The 20,668-nt window shown below is 42.0% G+C and overlaps 1 protein-coding gene across 2 annotated transcripts in view; it reads left to right on the forward strand.

Moving 5' to 3' along the window:
• Positions 1 to 2,709: 2,709 nt before the first annotated feature.
• Positions 2,710 to 20,668, forward strand: part of lrfn1 (leucine rich repeat and fibronectin type III domain containing 1) — a 101,404-nt gene continuing 83,445 nt past the window's right edge. For both annotated transcript variants that reach the window (XM_034604702.1, XM_034604703.1), the window contains exon 1: positions 2,710 to 4,017. The gene's annotated coding sequence lies outside the window, so the exon portion shown is untranslated. The remainder of the gene's footprint in view (positions 4,018 to 20,668) is intronic.

Raw genomic sequence — 20,668 nt, forward strand, 5'->3', positions numbered from 1 at the left:
GCTATATTTTAACTAGTCTATTTCCCCTGCAGGTGATGTGAAAACTTAAAGTAATAAAATATGAAGCTATTCTTCTGATCCTGACAAAAAAAAACTCATATATATACTGCTAGCATTATATTATAGAAATAACTCTATTCACTCTTATTAACTATTGATGGTTTATCTCACCAACACTGTCAGTAACTGTCAAAACTTGACCATAGCAACCACCAGCCTCCTTGTTTCCTCACCTCAGACTGCATCCTTCAACTCTGAAGGGATTTACTATTACAAATATATATTGTTGAGGTATTGGCGGGGCCCATTTGGACTGCAGGGGCTGCAGGGGAATACTTTACGACCCAGTATTGCTTTTATAGTTAATTTAATTTCGGGGATTTGTTAAAGCTGAACCAAAACACATTGTGCTATTCGATGCAGTTGCTGAGAAGGAGCGATGCTTCTCATTCCAAATCACAAATGCTGTTATTTTGGATTTTGATTAAGGGAATTGTTTGGATTATTTTGAGCCGTCCATTTTGTTGAAGTGCACAAAATGCATTTTAATTTAAAGTCTGAAAATGTACAAATATTGATGCAAACTTAAATTTTTGCATTCCCCCCCCCCCCCTCTTTTTATTATGTATTGTTTTTTTTAACAGGGGTTAGGGCCTCATATTAACTTTTAACACAGGGCCCCATAAACTTAAGCCCTCTGCTCTCAGGGCTCAACCAGGGAGTCACTGTCCTTAATAGAAATTGATCCGAGCAATTTATAAAACCAGTCACAAGGGCTGTGTTATTTCAGAAATGTCATTTCTAGGTGGACATGTACAGTCACTGTGTACATGTCCCCCTAAATTGAGCCGCCTCTGTGTGTGATATGTTCCAGGTCATTAAGCAGCACCTCTGAGGGTATTAGTGCTGGGTGTGGATCTGAGTGCTGAGACCCCCCCACCCCGCTCTCTCTGCTTGTGTTTTGCAATGGGCCATAGGCAAGAGTGAGATTCTTTATTAGAGTGGCTGGGTCAGACTGACCTAATATGCTGTTATGCTTTCAAAGACTAGTGTGCACTGTGCAGTAATTTCATCACTTTTGCCAGTGAAGACAGTTAAGATTGACAATATCCCTCAATATCACACTAATCAATCTCTTTTACAGCACATTACTATGAGAGGGAGCTTCGCCCCATGGAGTGCAGTCAGATATAAATAGCAGATTGGCTTCTTTCACAGCCCTTTTTCAATTCCCATCAGTATTCGCTGCATGCATCCTATGCGCTCACCCATCTCATGAACACACATGCTCATTCACATCGGGCCCAGTGCGATCACATAATGAAACTTAAGCTCTACACACCAGGTTCTGTGGCACAATGACATTTTGGAGGATCGGCATCAATTCGAAAAAGCACAAAACTAGTTTTCAGGCAGCATTTGAACAACCTAAACTCAGCCGGTTTCAACCCATTTGGAGATAACTGTGCAGTGAGTATTTGCTGAGTAACAGTGAAGTGGTAAGGTTTTGGTGGAACTGCTGCTCCTCGAAAGAGAAGAGAGAGTCTTTGTGAGTGGCCCCCGAAAGGAGTTTGTGTCACGTTTCCCTGGTCCATTTAAAATGCCCTGGCCGTGCTCCGCCTATTATGATGTGCCCTTTAATTACAACAGGCTGCTGCTCTTGTAGTGAGAGTTAAACATCAGATAATTGTGCCACCTGTCATGTTGTAGCTGTGAAACTAAAGGATTATATGAAAACCTGCAGCTACGGAAGTTAGATATCAGGAAACAATGCAGAAGAAAAAGAAATAGTCATATCAACTTTTGCCATTTCTATAATAATTTCCTGAAACAGACATTAAGGTAATGAGCAGCATCCTTGTTAGTTATGGTACTTGTATCTCCTAACATTTCCACATTATTATCGTCTTACACTTGGGAACTGTTTTGTGTGATATTTTTATTGTATCTTAAAATCTCTTTATTAGACAAGGAACCTGATTAATTCAGCTCACAGCAGACCTATTCCATTTAAATCAATTGCACTTTAAAGGTGAAACTTTCTGCACGTCTCAGGTCTGTAATACATCCATTTCATATGCAACGCGGTTGCAAGTGTGTGCAATGTGTGTGATGCTGCTGCAGTGAAATCAATTGGATTTGACAGGATTTGTCAAGTCCACCAGAATTCCTCCTCTCGTCACATGCGCCTGTGGCCTCCGTGCAGGCGGGCAGACAATACAGTTGGGGATGAATATGCAGAAAAAAACCCACAGACATTCAAAACACGTTATCCTCTTCTTAGAGGCATATTGCGTATGTGCACATTATGATGAAGGATGGGCTGTCTGCGGCTTTTCTTCTGCAACTGTGAGAGGATTACCCTTTCATTTTTTTTCATTTTTTCTTTATCTTTCTGGTGGGTTGATATTCATGTTCATTTTTCTGTGTATATATACGCTGGATCCCTGTTTTGACTGATCTGGATCAAGATGAGTGCTTGTCCCAAAGTCACAGACATGTGGGTGGTCAGGTTGTTGTGATGGCCATTCAAGACTGAGCCGGGCAAGGAAATAGGAGTAGAGCAAAGCAGTGGACAGCTCTGATCCCCATGTAGAGGGGTGAATGGGATTTCTTGTCAGTGCAGCAATGACCCACAACCCCCTCCATCCCCTCACCCTCCCTCCACACCCTTGCAGTGCCTTGTTGTGCTGGACTGAGCCACCAGCCCATCCGGAGTATCACAAACACCCCATAGCGCCTCCTCTCTGCACGAGCCCACTGATCATGTTCAACCTTTTCTCTCCTTCTTCTTCTCCTCCTCCTCCTCCTCCTCATCCAAACCCTCGATGTGCCTTGTCGCCCTAAATGTGTTTTAAATGCAGCCTAAGTGACATCACATTGCTGCAGTGCTGCAGTCCATGAAAGGTGTCAGTCGTCTTCTCTGATAACCAAGAATTTGTCCACTGGCCACTTGGCTCTGCTCTGCTCTGCTCCAGACATCATGGCGTGACTGCGTGTATTCATTTGCTCTTATTACGCAGGTGGACGCCCGCATGAGGAAGCAGATAGAGGCGCAGCTTGGGGGGGGGGGGAAGCTCTGCCTGTTCTCCGGGACTGAGCAACAACACCATCGCCCTGCCGCCACATCCCACCACCGCGTCGCTTCGCTGGAGGAGCGGACAGTCAGGAGTCATGTACGAGAACTGAACTGCTGGGAGGATCGCGCACGGTGCCGGAGGAGAACGCGTGTGATCGGGTGCATGGGTGGGATTCCTTCATTGCGCCTCGGACAGGGGAAGTTATCACAACAAATGGCCTCAGCAAAGGCAAACAGCTGCCGGTGAACCAGGCGTGTTGGGGATCGAAACCCGGCGTGGACGCACAGTTTTCGACCTTCGTGGGGTTTTTTTTTTTACCCTGACGGACTGGAAGCCTTGATTTCACCGTGAAGCGGCTTTTTTTTTTGGTATCCTCCAGGAGCGCAAATCATCCTGGAGCTTTCCCTCCTCTCTCCATCAATTCACAACACGCGTGAGGTTTTTTTTATGATCGGATATGTAATCCAGCGTTACAAACCCTGTAGTCTACGCAGGGGACTTGAAACGACCACGTACTGACGCTTTAACCCATTTTTTCCTTCTTAGCCCGGCTCCGGTCGCGAGCGTCACACTCTCTCGGATTTGGGGGATTTCAGCTTCACACGTTCTGCCTCCGAAAGCCTCAATCGGATCGTACACTGGGATTTAAAGGTGGGGTTTGATTCCACACGCAGGTAACTGGAGGAAGACACCCCGCGGTCCCTGCTCGGTGACACTTCGGCAGCAGATTGTCCCCTCGTCGCGTCCTTTTTGGATTTTTTTCTCCTGCACAGCCGCCACGGTTTTTTCTTTTTTTACGCGTGAATTTGGGAATAAATGAACTCTCGTCAGCACCTGAGATTCGCCGTGTTTACCCGGGGAGACGAGTGCGTGGACGGTGGGAATCATGTGCAATAGGATCAACCCTCCAGAATCTGCGGTAACGGTCCCACTTTTGGTAAGTCACTTATAGACTTGGTGAGAAACGTGCAATGGACTTTGGCACCTTTTGGATGAAATGTACGTCCCGCTGAACAGTCTCTGATGTACCGCATTGATTGGGCAAACTAGTAAATGTAGCATAGAATAATAGGCCCTATGTCTATCTATCTATCTATCTATCTATCTATCTATCCATCCATCTATCCATCTATCCATCTATCTGGTTCTGTGGGACGTTTGCAAAATCTTATTTCCCTGCTCCACTTTAAATGCAGCCATTCACAGCAGTCTCCTGGTAATGCTGATGTGATGTTGGGTCTGATGTGCTCAGGTTACTTGAGAGAGAGAGAGAGATCCAGCCCACACGTGGTGGAGCAGATATTGATAGTATTAGTGCTGCTCCACAGTCTGTTATAGGGCAGAGTCCAGCGGGCCCCCAGAAATAGCCCTGTCATACCGTGTGGCCGTGCTGTGGCTCCTGTAACTGTAAGAGGAAGATGGTTAAGATTGGAGTTGAATTCCCAGAGACTGGAGCCGCATGTGGAAATGGCCCGGGCGTGTCTGCATCAGCACGACGCATGCAGAGCCCGAGACTTTTCATAAATTAGCAGCAGCACTGAAATCCTCCCATCCTCCCATCTTGGGCCAAGTGCACTGACTGGTGAGAGAGTGGACACTTTCACTGTGATTATGAGGGGGGGGACTTGCTAATGTCCTGTGACTTGAAATGAATACAGCTAGGTGATTGTTTTTAGTTTGGTAGTGAGGCCTGGTCCCAGCAGGATGCAAGTGTGTGTAGAGTTATAGAGGGATGCACACCTTTTGTTTATTATAATCAGCCGAGCACGTTTAGAGATGACAAAGAGATCCAGAAGCACTGATGCTGCATGATAATGATCTCATGGGTGCTGTGAGTAAATGCTGGTGATTATGTTTGCAGCTGGGATTTTTAGCCCCCTCATCATTTTCCAGTTACCCAAATAAGCTCAGCCTCCTCAAGTCCAACTCAGCATTTGTAGGAAGTTTGTGGCACTCCAGCTTTTTCTAATTTGGTGCTTAGTGCCAAAAAGGTCAGTGTCTGGTCTGTGGACACGCTGTTCATCACTTTAGAGGACACAGGCAACAAAACATGGGAGAAGCGAGTGTCCAGGATGGCTGCGTTGGACACGGCGAGGTTGTAAATCTATTAAATTGAGGTGGGGTTAGATGTCAATATACTTACACTAAAGTCAAGTGAACATCCCTCATACAGCTCCGCTTTATCCACATAATGCCATCCAAGACATCCCCTGGGGAAGATGTCGGCACTGGCCAGCTGTGTTGCCACATCAGGGCGTGCAATGACTGCTGCTGCAGCTTGCATTGCCTTTGGGAAACACTGACTAGCAGATGCATCTTTTGTATGCACCGTTATTTACCCCGACTGAGCCTTAGGACTCTATGTATGTTACTACATGGCAGAGCACCACCTCTTCACAGCTGTCGACTGAAATTACACAGCGAGATGAAATATGAAAGTTGTCACAGGGTCTTGGCTTTGTTCCATATTCTGACAGATGCCTCTAATGTCTAAGAGCAATAAAACACACTGTAAACATCAGAACAGGCCTTTATGGTAAATCACAAAAACAAAGGAGCAGCCAACTCTGGGACTCGGCTCACTGTTATTGTTAAGTGTTTAAGTAAAGGTTGAGCCCAGTGTTTTTGACTGACTGTATGAATAGAACAAATTGAAATTGTTTTAAGCCGTGCATCACAGGTTTTAATGCAGGGGACTTGAAATGACTCCTAAAAACAGGGGTTAATGAGGTTTCTTCTTAGGAGGGTTGATACCCTTGAGCCTTATTGGATTTGTAATTTGAATTAGCAGTGCATGCAGAAGGGTGCCTACGTATTTTAGATGTCTTTCTCTACTAGCTTTGTGTGCTACAGTAAGTGGTGGCGTTCACGTCTTGGGCTTGTCAATGAGTTGCAGACTGTTACAACAGAGGCTCGGAGCGCTTGCTGTCATGCGTTGGCCTAATGCAATCAGGCAGGACGGTCATTATCATGCATTATTGCCAACACTTCTATGTTTAGCAGTGCAAGTGCAGGCGGGGAAGCACTGCAGAACAAATTCATATCTCAGCAGGTAATGCAGAGAAATAACATGACAGGGTGAATGAAAGGGACAATGTGTGTAGAGGTTTCCCCCCCCCCCCCTTCTTCCTAGGTTGCCATATATGGGCCGTGGGGTGAGATTAATGGGGTCTCTCTGCCCCTGCCATTCTGTTGCATTGTATTACAGCAGCCGCTCATGTTGCTGGGGCCATGTGTTAGCATTATGAAATTGGTACCAGTAGAGGGTTATCAGCCACTGCAGGAATGAGAGAATTACAGCAAGCACAAGCTATTGATCCGTGTTTGGAAGAATGAAAGACTAAGGAGAATATGTGGACCTGTTTTTGTTCTTTGTACAAGACATAAGAAAGTAGCCATTTACAGTGAGTCATGCTCGCCGCTTGAAATTTGCAAAATACATTTGCTGAAAAGATAGAACGTTTACCAGGCTACTCTAAGATATTATTATAAATGTCAAAATGTCAAAAGTGATATTCATGGAGTTTTTTCCTATCTTTATTCTTCGAGAGCATTATTTAATCATTTCACGTTCAGATTCTGTAACGTTTTCCCACAAAAGCCTGTGCTCGCTCTCAAATAGCTTCTGCTGAAGCGCAGATTTTATCTGCTTAGGCTCAAAACTGTCTACACACAGATTTACTCTTGCTGCACAAATGTCCTGTACTTGAATTTGAGTCCTTTTCCTCGCGCTCAGGCTGCCTCTGTGCGCACACGAAAATAGTTTCGCGAGCGGATTTTTGTGAAATGACCCTGTCCAAAATTCCCCAACCACTAGAATGTCAGGTATGATGTTGACTAATGACATTGCCAGTGCATTATTGTGGGCGTGTTCGCTTTACTTCTCCCAAGAGGAGAAAAAACTGCACCGAGGCGGGGGCTATTTAAGAGAGAGGGCAGGGTTGAGCAAAAGAATCTGAAAAATCTGAACGTGAAACAAAGAACTTATGCTCTTAAAAAATAAAGACACCACTTTTGAATAATGTTGAAACTCTATAGCTATTGACTCCATGGACATACATTAATATGGATGAACAGTATCACAGTACCAGACCCCAGAAGGTTTGTCTCTATATGAAGGAATGTGCAATTTTACTTTTAAAATCCAAGCCGCGCTTGTACTCAGGCATTATCTGGAAATAAACAACAAAGGATATTATGATGCAAACCATGACAGACTTAAAATAAGGGTTTTCAGTAAATAAAATAAAAAATCTTTATATCCTTGTTAAAATTTTTTGAAGTCTGGACTCAGAAAAGCACAATTAAAGAGTAGAAAAATAAGTAGCACTACCAATTAAGTTGTTATCAGTCGACAGAAGGAGATGGATGTTCCTCCCAAGGCAAGTCAAGTTGTTTAGTGCTCAACTTGAAGAAATGCCATAATTACCACTAGCCCAAAAGATCAGAAGAGTAGCCAGCAGAGCGCTGAAGCAATTAAACCAGCGCTACCCTTGGAATTTCTTTCTTAAGAGTAGCGAGCTACAAAGTGACAGGAAAAAGGCAGCGCTGCAACAAAAGTACCGAACACAGGTGGAACAGGTAAATAACACACAGGACTCAAGAGGCATAAAACACTTTCCACTTTTCAACTTTGCTGCATCATGAATTTCACAAGGAGCAAAGCGTTACAGCACTAAAATATTATACTAAACGGTTACTGCAGGGATATTTCACAAGTCGTAAACCCAGCTGCTGGTCACATATGTGAGATATTTGATAGCATATGTATAGATTAGCCTGTTTTCCTTCTTCAGTGCAGAATCAATTATTTGACAGGGGTTGAGGATTCAGAAAATGTGTTTTTGTCGATCATATTGTCTCACATGAAGAGGGTCTGAATGCATGGATTAGCTCCGATTGTTTGCATGAGAGAAAAACCATGAGGTAAAAGAAATCCAAAGACATTCGTGTGAGGAGGATTTTAAATGTTGTTTTGCCTGTCTGAAGGTGAATGTGACTTTATTAGCCCTGTGGCAGACTTGTGGCCTGTCTAGACTGTACCTTGCATCTCCCTCAATGCATGCTGGGAGAGGCTGCCATTCCCCGTGACTGTGCACAGTTTTGAAAATGGACGAGTGATCTGCATTATTTGCTCGAAGTGACTTGCTCTGTTGCCAATGCCACAACAAATACGTTAACAGTCAATCAAACGCTCCGGCTAACATTTGTTCGCAGGGCTCCAGTCAATATGTTGGGATGAAACAAACTGTCCTCGCCTGCAGTACAACAAAGCAGCAGGAATCGAACTCCAATAGAATTTAAAATTGCCTAAACTAGAGTAGATGGACTTTATAATTGTTTGCACTTGGTTGTGTTTTTGCATGTCTGGAGAGCATTTTAACCTTTGGAAAAGATGGTTCCTTTTTATCCCGGAGGCTTTTAGCCCCTCACATCTGAGCAGTACGTCTGAATAAGGGAAACTGTCATTTACTGTCGCAGAGCGTGAACGTGTGCCTGTGGCGTGCCTGTTCGCCATGGCTAAGGTGCTGTTTGTTTCTGACAATGACTGATAAAACAGGTGAGCTCAAAGAACTACTAGTGCTTAAGGACTGACCTTCTCAGCGCTACACGACGAGTGTCTCATGTAAAATGGAGCAATATGGTGTGACCAGAATGTTCAATGGGAGCGGGCGTAGGGGGCAGTGCAGAGTTATTTTCAGAGACTAGCTGTCTGAAGCAGGTGTAGAGATTCACATAAAGATCTATAGAGGGTCAGGGAGCTAATTCTTTCAGGGATACTGTGCAGGATGTGGTATGATATTGAACACCCAGCTGAGCCCGGGGATGAGCAGCAGCAGTTACAATCCAAACGTTCCATATTCTGCCTATTCAGAGCAGCTAGTGTCCTCACACAAATATTAAATGGGGAAAACATGTCACCTGCTGCAGAGCATATGGTATTTAAACTGCAGAGGAGCATCACATTTTATACCCTGGAGGCCTACTGTACTGCACGGCCCCAGACACTCCCCCATTCCCTCTGTTGACTCGGATAAGAAAATTATTGGTGGCATCTGTCTTCCACAAGAACCACTGTTGTGCTGTCATCCTGCCACTATGGCGGCATTAAACAGTTGATCCTGACACGGTGTGTCAGAGCCTTTATATGGTCATTTAAATAAAGCGACATGATACTATTATGTAAAGGGGAGGCGATGTGGTACAGTGCAACGGCAAAATTGCCGCTGACGTCTTACACCGCTGCTTCTTGCCTTCTCCTGTTTACCTGAAGGTGACATTGATTTAGATCATGCTTTCAGTAGCCGCATCTGGTCATATTGATCAATATCTTCTACCAGAGCAGCATTTCCCTTTTGCTCTCTTGAGAAAGCCAATTAAGTGAGCTACAGTACAGGCTCTCATACAGAACTTGAAATGCACACAAACACTATCTTCCCCACAGTCCCATTAAATAATGCATAAGAACAATATATTATTGTGCAGCGCTTATTATTACCATAGCTCTTACCAGTTCTATTTCTCGTCTGAACTCGGTAGCATCGGACAAAACATGGAGCATTTAATGCCCTGTTTGTTCTTGACTGAGACATTAGGAGGAAGATAATGCCTCGGTGAATTATGCCTCCTGAATATGCCACTGTGATGAGAGATCATTCTGTCCTTACATATTGATTTGTTTGTCAGAGAGTCGTACGGCGTGCTCCTCATCAGACTGCACCAGTCTCATTGGAGAGGTGCAACTCCTCCGCCTATTAAAGTCTGAGCTCACAGAGGCATTCACTTTTCTAGTCAAGCAAACCGTTAAGAGCCTCAGCCTTCACATTCTGTTGTCTATGTTTGGATGAATGTCTGGCTTTAATAGACGCATGCATTACATTGCACCACAGAGATAAAACAAGGAGCCTGTGAATAACATCTTATCACTGCCTTTGTTTGTATGTTGTTTTATTTTGAAAGTGTCTGTGCATGTTGTTCCAGGACAGCTTCAGGGACTGGATATATTTTCACATCATGCTGTTTGATGCTGTGCAACCACAATAGGCTATTGTTTTTTACATTTAGATGAATCATAGACGATCATTACAATAGTTTTGTTGTGCCTAAATTTTTTATTTTTTTGTATTTTAAAACTTAATCAAAGGGAATGTTGAATTCTGAGAGATCTCTGCTTGGCATCTTGATTTATTGACTCGACAAACAATAGTGAGGAGAACAACTCTTCTGTCCTTGATAAAATCTCTCCAAAGTCTGAGAGGAGACATTTTACATTACATTACATTACATTTCATTTAGCTGACGCTTTTATCCAAAGCGACTTACAATAAGTGCATTCAACCATGAGGGTACAAACCCAGAACAACAAGAATCAAGAAAGTACAGAGAGAGACATCACCGGTCTCACTACTAAAAACGCAGAGCAGCTGGATATCTGTACATTTGGCTCAGATCCATGAATTCAGATCTACTCTGTTGCAGGCTTTGTTGAATGTGTCATTTGATATTTATCTAAAAGAGTCACAAACTGATAATTTACTGCTTTGGGCTATTTTAAAGCAACAGCCACCTATAGAATGTTTAATCTCGGTGTGTGTGTGTGATGTGTTATATTTGTGTAAAGCTGCAAATGAGCCATTTAAATCCTTTGAGACCACTAAAGGCTTTAAAGCTGTGAAATACTGACCAAATTATTCTCAGAATAGATTTAAGGTGTAGTATTAGAAGAAATGTAGCTCAGGTAATTGCTGATTAACAGTATTGATGGATTTAGCATGTTCAAGTTATCGCCACTGCAGATAAAATGTGTTTTACAAACCTAATCTGATTGTATGTTTGATTATCCTCTTAAACACTGCATGCTAAACTGTGAATAATTGCAAAACAGGCAAATTAAGTGACAACCACATGAAATGCTTATGCAGTGGGGCCCATTTCTTTGGCTTGAACTCCTTTAAGTAAGCAGAACACATTGATCAGCACATTATTGCACATACATGAGCAGAAGGTCACTAAAGCCGGGTGGATTTCATGCTGACGAAGAGGTTGGACTGTGGCTCAGAAAATCTATTCCCCACATCAACATCTATCAGATATTTAAATCCTTGTTTCCAAACGTGTTCACTCGAGTTTCAGCTATTAATTACACGAGTTGTTGCTGATGCACTGTTTCTAACTGTGAATTCATTTTAGTAATACCTCAGTTTGGTGCACTATGTATGGGAGTAGGGTTTGGCGCAGGTGGTGGAGCAGGTTGGTGGTTCGATCCCCAGCTCCCCCGCCAGGAAGGGCATCCAGTGTAAAAAAATAAAATAAAAATAAACAAGAAAAGCCAAATCAAAAACGCAGATGGTGATCGGCTGTGGCAACCCCTCGCGGGAGCTGCAGGAAGACGACAACAACAACTTCATTTTAGAGATATGTAAAGTCTTGTTTCTTTTGGTTGGTTTTTGTGCCACTGGAATGTGCCCAGCGACTCCCAGGATGACTTGCTGCTCAGTAGACTGTATAAATCCTGCAGAACCTGAAATGTTCATGTGTTGCATGTATTCAGTGCTTGACCATGCAGAGTGTTGCATAGATTAGCATAATATAATTTACATGATTATAGCTATAGCCTTTTTTCAGGGCTAGTCAGCACACATTGTCAGTCCTTTCACGGACATCCACCCATCTATCTACATTCTGTTGCCAGTTGCCTGTAATGTTGGACTCTTTTGGGACTTTTGTTTTCTGTCCTTTTTATTTTGGCATAATATTTCAATTCATAGAGCCTAATGGGGCCTCCTAATCCACCGAAATCTGTGTGTGAATGTCTATGTATCCATTTTGTCCAGCGGCCAATTCGTCTGTCCTTGGTGTCACCGTCTCTGAGAGCTCCCCTGGTTATTTGGCAAATACAAACATATTACCAGCGCCTGCTTCAGCCAGTCATGGGACGAACCAAGGAGAGAGTCCACATAAAAACAACTAAGAGACTAATGAATGGCAGTACATTGGGTGTGTAATTGTGTTTGACACTACACTGAGTTGTGATTAAAACTAACGCCATTTTCCAGATACTGAACAGCAACATTGTTGAAAACGGGGAGAAAACACACGCACACACTGTGGCCTAAAGACGATTTCTGTCAAAACCTTTTTGAGGATGCTTCTGTCCTTTTATTGGAGCACTGACAATATCCCCAAAATCTTTATTTCTTTTGGAACCGAGCCTCATGTGAAGTGGATCAAGTGCACACTCTGCTCTGCTCTGCCAAGTCACAATGCTGCTTCAGCCAAATATAGCCTATAAAAGGCTATAATTGTACATTCTCTGTACCTTACCTGTGCTTAAAGCTTGTGAAATACCTACAGTGGTTACTGTTGGGATACAGAGCGGCGGAAAATGCAGTTTTACCATTTAGTGCAGAGAAATGGCCACGCTAACAATGTCACCAGCATTTTTTAAGAATAAAGACTGTATCCTATATTGCAGTTGGTGAAGTGTGACCGCATATCGTGTCCTACATAAATGGAAATCTGTACAAGGGAACGAGCTAAAGCTTGTTAGTCCTGCACACTAGTTTGCTCTCTATAGGACACCGGCGTTCAGCTGGGGCGGTCAGGTCGCTGCCAAATGTCTGCAGTTGATGCGATGCTGTTGAAATAATTATGAATAATGAAGCATGTATAAGCTCCTCTGACAAATGGCACAAATGTAAATGGTAATGTGGTGGTTGGGATTTTAAAGAAAGAATTAGGAATCTATATCTTATGTCCAATTAACCCAGTAGTAAAGGACATTTGAGAGGGTTTTTGTTCTTAGCTACTCAATTTCTAAACTGACGTGCTTACATAAGACAAACCAGTCAGAGGGTGGGGGGGGGGGGGGGGTTTGAAATGCCATGTTCTCGATGAAATCTCTTGTGATCTGGGGAATCATCCGGAAGGGCCCGTATTGAGGGTTGCTGCCTGACGTGCATGAGATGTGAATTGGCAAAACAAAATCAGACCTCACGATTTGAAAGAAAAAGCGTCAGTGGCGTAACAGTGTCGGCCTTCAGCGTACCTGTCTGTCAGGACGCATTGAGACATGCCAACCAAACTCTGCGTCACGGAGAACAGTCCCCAGCAGAAGGTCAGATGTGGATCTCGTTCATACGGGCGGCGCTGTGATGTTAAACAATACAAAAGCATTAACGTTTGATACCATCATCTCATACCGTCATATTATCAATACACCCTGTGGCAAACTACCAAATATTATCTTCCAACAGGCGGTGGCTCCGTGCTTTTGGTTTTTTAGAGCCATGTAATGCATCCAGTTATTGACGAGGCACTTTGACAGGCTTCAGCAAGACCGGTTCATTAGATCGGTCTGACAAACTACTTTCGCCATCGAGATGCTTGATAGATGATGACTGGATGCGTTCGTTGTGGGCTGGGTGTCTATTGACTCAAAGGGCCTCATTAATGGTGGCCAGGATTAGTGATGTAGGACATTCATAAAGCGTGTCGGCCTCCTCCTGCAGGTTTGGATGGATGGTTGAAGGCACCAGGTTTATTCTGCAGAGATGGGAGAAAAAAAGTATGTTTACAGATTTGCTGTTCTGTAGAGATATTAGTACTTAACCCCCGCTTTTCCATTCTGCATGAGTGTGTACTTCACCACAATTCAAAGGGGAATATTGAACCTTTTTTCCGCACCACATTTATCTGATAGCTGTTGGTACGAGCCTTTTAAAATGGACAATCTTAAACCAATGCTCCAAAGGGTTTATTCTCCAGAGTGAGTGTTTTGCATGATGATACTTAATGGCTTATTTGAGGTGTACTGAGGTAAATTCATTATCACTGGGAGGTTTTTCTTTTCATGGAATATCTTTACACTTTCACATCGCCTCTGTTACTAAGCAAAGGATCTGAACACTTCCGGTGCCATCGGGTTTCACTTAGTTTCATACTTGACACTGAAGTCAAACTGCAACTGTCACTTTTGTTTTATGTCTTTTTATTGCTCGTTCTTTTAGAATGCGAAAAAGATATTACATTTAGAGACGCTCATGTTTTTTTCCCATTATCGATACATTTTTCTCATTATTTTTCACTGATTTGTTCAGTTCAGATCTTTATTATCCCACCAGGGGATTTATGTTTTCCAGCAAGATGAAACTGTGAAAGCAGAAAGCACAAACACAGTAAACACACAAGATGACAAGCAAAGATTAATCAGTGAATGAGATGGAATAATATTCAGTTTACATTGATATATGGCAGAGAGAGAGAAAACACAGAATCCTCTAATTTGCCAAGATGAAACCAGGGAATATTTACAGTTCTTCATTATTCTTGCTTGAAAGAACGACTTATAAGATGAATCACTTATTAGGAGTTTCAGCGTGTTTTTTCATATTAATCAACTTTAAGATTAATCGACTAATCATTTTAACCCTAATTTGCTTTAATGTCACACAAGAGAAGAAAGCAGCAAATCCTCACAACTGAGACGCTGCAAAAGAGAATGTTTGGTATTTTTGCATGAAAAAAAACCAACCTACACAATGAATAATTTATCAGAAGAGTTCATTTTCTGTGTTAGACAAATAATTCTCATTCTACGCAATAATATCACCTCTAGTATTTAAACAGTATTGGAAATTGGATGTATTTTCATATAGTGTCATTGTATCGCACATATCACAGTCATAGATTCACATTTATCTTGAGTCCTGAGTCGTATTGCCCCGTTTTTTCACAAAATTAGTTAACGATGGAAGAAACATGTCGCTTAAAAGATTATTGAGCTTCGTCTCCAGTGTTTGGAGCTGCAGGAAAATCTTTTTCATGTACACAAATCTCCACGAAAGTGTCTGAGATCCTGCTGCAGAGATGACGTGACGTTAATTTAGGGCACATATCACATATGTCACTTTCTGTAATTATTAATCCTCCTAACCAAAGGCAGCTTAGATCTGTCAGCTTGAGCTCAGCAGGTAAGAATGAATCCCAATTATTGATCATTAATTGACTAAAGTAGGCCTCTACAAATGACACAAATACATTATCTAATTGGAAAAGTGCTGCGTGTTAATTCGACAAACGGGGAAATCTACAACTTTAAACAGTTGCCCTTTCCCTGATGCCTCATACGTTGTTTTGCCAGATGATTGGGAGCTGCTTTGTGAATGCATGTCTCGGAGGAAATAAAGCTCCAGTTCAGGATGACAAGGAGATAACGTCTGAGAAATCCAGAACGAGCGCATGTCACCAGCGCAGTAATGGCAGATGGATGCCGCTTTGATCCATGGTTGGGGAGGAGAAGTCGATTGAGTGACTGCGATAAGGCGTTCAGCAGTTAAGCACTTCCATTGTATCCTGACGTGACTGTATTAAGACGCCACTGACATTTTAATAACGCTATTATTTAAAGAGGGGATTGAAATTGAATTACAACATATGTATAATACGACTTCAACAATCTTGACAGTATTTTTTAAAAGTGGTTTGAAGTTTTGAATCACATGTTAACATGTGTCCTATTCAATCGTGCAATTAGAGAATTCCACGTGAACGTCTTTACAGTTGCAAACGTCTTTGAATTTTGACATGTCAGTAAATTTTAGATTAGAGAGCCGAGCATGCAGGACTCTTGGCAGCTGGCTGTCACTTGAGCAGCTTTGGGGGAAGAGACTTCATCGTATTAGACAGTGAAATGCGTTGTGCATTTTACGCTCTTCAGTGATGTCCCCAGTGATCGTTACACGTCGCCAGAGGAAAATTCCATTTTAAATCACACATTTAAAGAAATGATTGGGATTAGAATGCTAATGTTGACGTGCGTCTCTCTTAAAGCTTTATATAAAACACACGGAGACCAGATTCACTGGTAATGCATAGTAAGGTTGTATACTACTAAATACTTTTTCAATTAAGGTAACATTTATTGGAATAGGATTAATGCATTGCCATGGCAGCGAACATCCCTCAAAGCTGTGTTTGTGGCATCCCGATGGCTCAGCTGGATGAAGTGTGTGCCATGTAATTGTGATGTGCTGTGTTTGAATCCAGCAGGGACACTCTGTTACAAATCACTCTTTTCTCTTTGTCCTGTCTCCTCTCTCTTCTGTATTCAACCATAAAAATAACCTTTTAGAATGGATCGCAAAGGAAACTCTCACCTGGGAAAAAAAAAACGGAAGGAAAGATATTTGAGCCGGATGCTCAGAATGATTCTCTTCATCTTATCCTATGACAGACGGTCATGAATGTTTGTTTGGGAATATGTTGATGGACGCTGATTTAAAAAAGTCACTCCGCGCCCTTTCAAAGCAGTTTATGTGCTGGTGAGCGGTGAAACTTTAAATCAACCGTCCTTTTCAATTAGATACGCAATAAAGAGACTTGAAGGTCTAAAGCAAGCCTCATCCTAAACAGATGCACCTCCATGTTTGACTTGAGGGGTAGTGTTTCTCTCAGCATGGCTGCGGTCTAATCGGTAGTGTAACATATGGCTGATGAGCCTACAGCTCTATCATTCTGGTCCAAGCACACTTAATAGACTCCAAATGATTTGGCTCCTGGTGAAATAGTTTTTGTGTGATAGAGAGGGGCCTATAACAATGAAGTTCATCTGATGCAAGCGTGAACACAACTGTGCAGTAGCTGTCATAAGATGTTAATACGATGCCCTCATGTTCATACATTATTTGGTTGCTTTGACATTGAAGAAAAACCTCATTATAAATACAGTTCTCCAGGTTCTTTTGCGTGGAGTCGCACGTTCTCATGTTTCTCTGTGTATTTCTGCTTCCTCCCACAGTGGAAAGACATGCAGACTGGGGTCAGGTCCATCGGGGACTGACTTTTCCATTGGTGTGGAATGTGAGATTGAGTAGTTTTTGTGTCTGTATGTCGGCCCTGTGATTTACGCTCGTCCAATGTCAGCTGGAATTGGTTGTTTCAACCTTTTAACATGACATTTAAAGCAAGTGTCTTTAGTTTTTAGCAAAGGTTAAATTAGGGTTAGGTTGCAATGCTGTTTTTTTTGCAATTTATATTATGAACATAATCTGCCAAAGTATATAGTTTCACCAGATACACATATACCTAAATTTGTCTTATTTCTACGTGTCTTCTTTTTGTCTTTTAACAATTGGATAAAAAAATCTGCCTTTATCCGAGGACAGATGTGTCTTTTAGTTAAATGACCTTGGTGAAGTGCTATAAGAAAAATCAAAGGGTCACTAAAGTTGAAGGGATTTAATGTCCGGGGATCGTAAATATCTGAATGTCATTATACGGCATTATGAGTCATCCTGTGGAATTCATGAATGTCTCTACATGAATGTTTCATGGCAACACATCCAGTAGTTTCACCTGAACGTCAACCTAAGTGGTCGACCTTAACATTTGTGTTTGAAGAAAATGTGTTTCCCTCTGCATTCATCACTATTTAAACAAGTTCTTGCAGTTTTACCTTCAGCTAGTTTGACTCTGGCTTTTCACATAATGTCCTGTTCTTTCATATTTTGCATATAAAATTGGCCTTTGATTTCACTGTAGCATTACAACTCCTCGAATCAGCCGGTACCTTGTTGCTACTAGTTTCTATTCACCAGTTTCCCAGTGCCCACTTCATTGTAATGCAAGTAGGTGCAAGCAATTAAGTTCATTATGGTTGCTCGACTATTATTCAAATGTTCAGAGTAATATGTTTGACTTGGAGTTTGTTGGAACTCCCTCTTAATCATGTTGGATCAGATTACTGTGGATTCTTACAATGACAATTATGTTTACTTTCCGCAGTGATGCTCAGGTGATCCAATTGTGTCTCTCATAAATTAGTTTTTAGGTAATACACTGATAACCAGAAAGAAGTTATACATCTGTGTGATGGCTTATGAAGTTCCCGCAGCAACCAATTTGCATGCAAGGGGTGGATCAATGTCCACATGCAAAGATAAAGCAGGATTTATAATGCAAATGTGATTAAGTATCTGCTAATGGTATGTAATTAATAATACTTGTGTCATTCTGGGATCTGAGATGCAGCTGTAAATGTATTTTTTTGTTTTGATCGACAATTTTAATTTCTTGGCATATAAACATGAAACACTAATGGGAAAATATTAGGAAAGATGATTGTGACATCTTTCCACGTGAAAAATGCTCGAATGTACAGTGTTCAGATGTATAATTTATCAGCGGGTGACTAACTTTCAGAAGTGACATTTACAGCGGACTTCTATTTTAACAGCAGTCAGGAAATGGAGATTTAGTTTTGAATCTAGACAAACGACAGATTTTTTTTCTCTCTTAATCTGATTTGTAAAATGTTCCCATCTCTGGTGACAGCAAGCGACATCACAGAAAAGCGCCATGAAAGAGACTTTGGACTTTGAAGTAGCTGAATTTAAATGACAAAGTCACATGGGAAAACCATATCAAGATGAATAACAATTAACCGTATGAGTCAGCTTTTAATTCTTTGGGGGACAAAAGCTCGCCTTGAATTTGAAAACATTAGAGAAATCGTAGCCACAATGGTCTCACTGTTTTCATTTGAATTATTAAGATAGCTGCACAACAGATTTAGCTCAACAGGCCAAGGCAGAACCAAAGGATTGTGGGTCACAAAAACCTGATATGAGGATATCTCTCAGAATATGCTCAGAACAGAGCAGTGTTTAGTTTTATAGTGTGTAAAACAAGCATTGGAGTTTTTTAAATAGGTAATTAAGGAGTTTCCATACATTGCAGTGCAGAATTCAGGATGTTAGGTGCTCAGCCGTGGCTGTGTTCCCTGAGACGGAGGCTGTCCATGAATAATTAGCTCAGTTTTGGGCTTACTCGTTAAGAAGCTTAGAAGTGCTATGAGCTAAAGTATAAGCCGGCTTAGTGAGGTAAGTCTTGTACACCAACTATTGACCACATGTTCCAGCATCTCTCAATAGGTGGGTTGCTGGAGCCCGATTCCCCCCCCATCGGATTTCTGTGCTCAACCTGGGGTCATAGAGACGTAAAGGTGCTACAGCACATTAAGGGCTGAGCTGTCACCGATGCTACCACAGAGATCCCACATCCTGTAAGTGCTTGAAATGGTTATGATAGGAGCAGTGTTTGGGATTGACACTGACTCAGTCCGCCATGTGCAGGTTTCACCGGCAGAATCTCTAAATGAAGTATTTTTGTTTGCTCTTTCCTTCATTTGGACTGTACCACTTACGAGTGAGTAATTCGGCAGCGACCCTTTATGCCAGCCTGTCTAAGCTGTGATGGCAGTGTCAGCGGGATAAGAAATGTATAATGGCCTTGTAGTCCCAGTTGCCTTTTTAAGACACCCAGATTTTCCAAGCCATTACCCTTTGAGAGATGAGCACCAGTAAAGAGTGAAATGTCCTGTTTGAGCAGCACTTCGCACCAGCATTGACTAACACCGAAGGGGACCTTGTTTTTGTCAGTAAATCAACATGGCCTGTGAGTCTTGTGTCTGCACGCGAGGTGGAATCATTGGCAGGTCGTATCGTTCAGGTTTCCCTTTGTCCTCTGAACACTCGGCTTCGTTTATACGCACTGGATACCAGGACCTGCAAAGAGCTGCAGTATAAACAAATTTTCTCTCCATAAAAGCAACATCTGCAATATTATGACACACTTTAAATGTCTAGCGTGATTACAAAGCTAATTTGACCACTACTACAGACTAAACAGGGCCAGAATAGTAAACATTTCTATTTCCGGGAGGTAGAGAATTAAGACTTTACCACCATTAGAGCAAATGGTGCATATCACTTCAGTGTGGGGCATATAGCAACCGAGTAAGTGCCAATAAATGTATCCTTTCTTCAGGCGAGAATTTCTTCATCCACCATTTCCCCTTGACATCTTTTATTTCTCAGAATTACAATAAAGCTCCATCTGTCCATCCACTTTAAGATACAGCACAAACAACTTTTGAGTCTATTCTCAAAGACAGGTGGATGAGATGTGAGGAATATGAAAAGTGGAGGGTGGTCTCGTGCACTTCACACACCTCAAAAGAGCAATTAAAGAGGATCTCTGGATCTGGAAGACAATGTACTGTACCATTCATATGCATTTAAGTGTGTACTGACATTTAAACATCTCCATCTACACAAAAACATACTCGAGTGTCGTCTTTGGCCCTGATACAGTATCATCTCTGCTAGATTTTAAGTGAGTGTTTAATATTTTCCTAAATTATGAATGTTAAACTTGTTTGTTTTCTGTTTTAACTTTAAGAGTCATGCAAATGGCCCCTGGCAAATGACTCTGTAGCCGGATAAAGTATTTGTTCTACATGTGGTGCACTCTGTATACAGTATTTACATGTTAACTAACATTGATCTGCAGACTTCTCTCAGATCTGGCTAGAATAAAAAAATCTCATGTTTTTATGATAACTGTCTTGACCAACTACCGTCAGCAGATTTCCTTCTGCATGTATCTGAATTTGTAGCAGAGCCGTGTAATATTAGTTTGAAAGAGAGAACTGGATTTTGGGCTGAACTTAACTTAGCTGTTTCTTCGTATTATGAGAGGATAACAAATGTGAGAAATCCTTTGACACTCTTGGAGTCCAGTGTTGT

The sequence above is a fragment of the Hippoglossus hippoglossus genome, chromosome 13, assembly GCF_009819705.1.
Source record: "Hippoglossus hippoglossus isolate fHipHip1 chromosome 13, fHipHip1.pri, whole genome shotgun sequence".
NCBI lineage: Eukaryota > Metazoa > Chordata > Actinopteri > Pleuronectiformes > Pleuronectidae > Hippoglossus > Hippoglossus hippoglossus.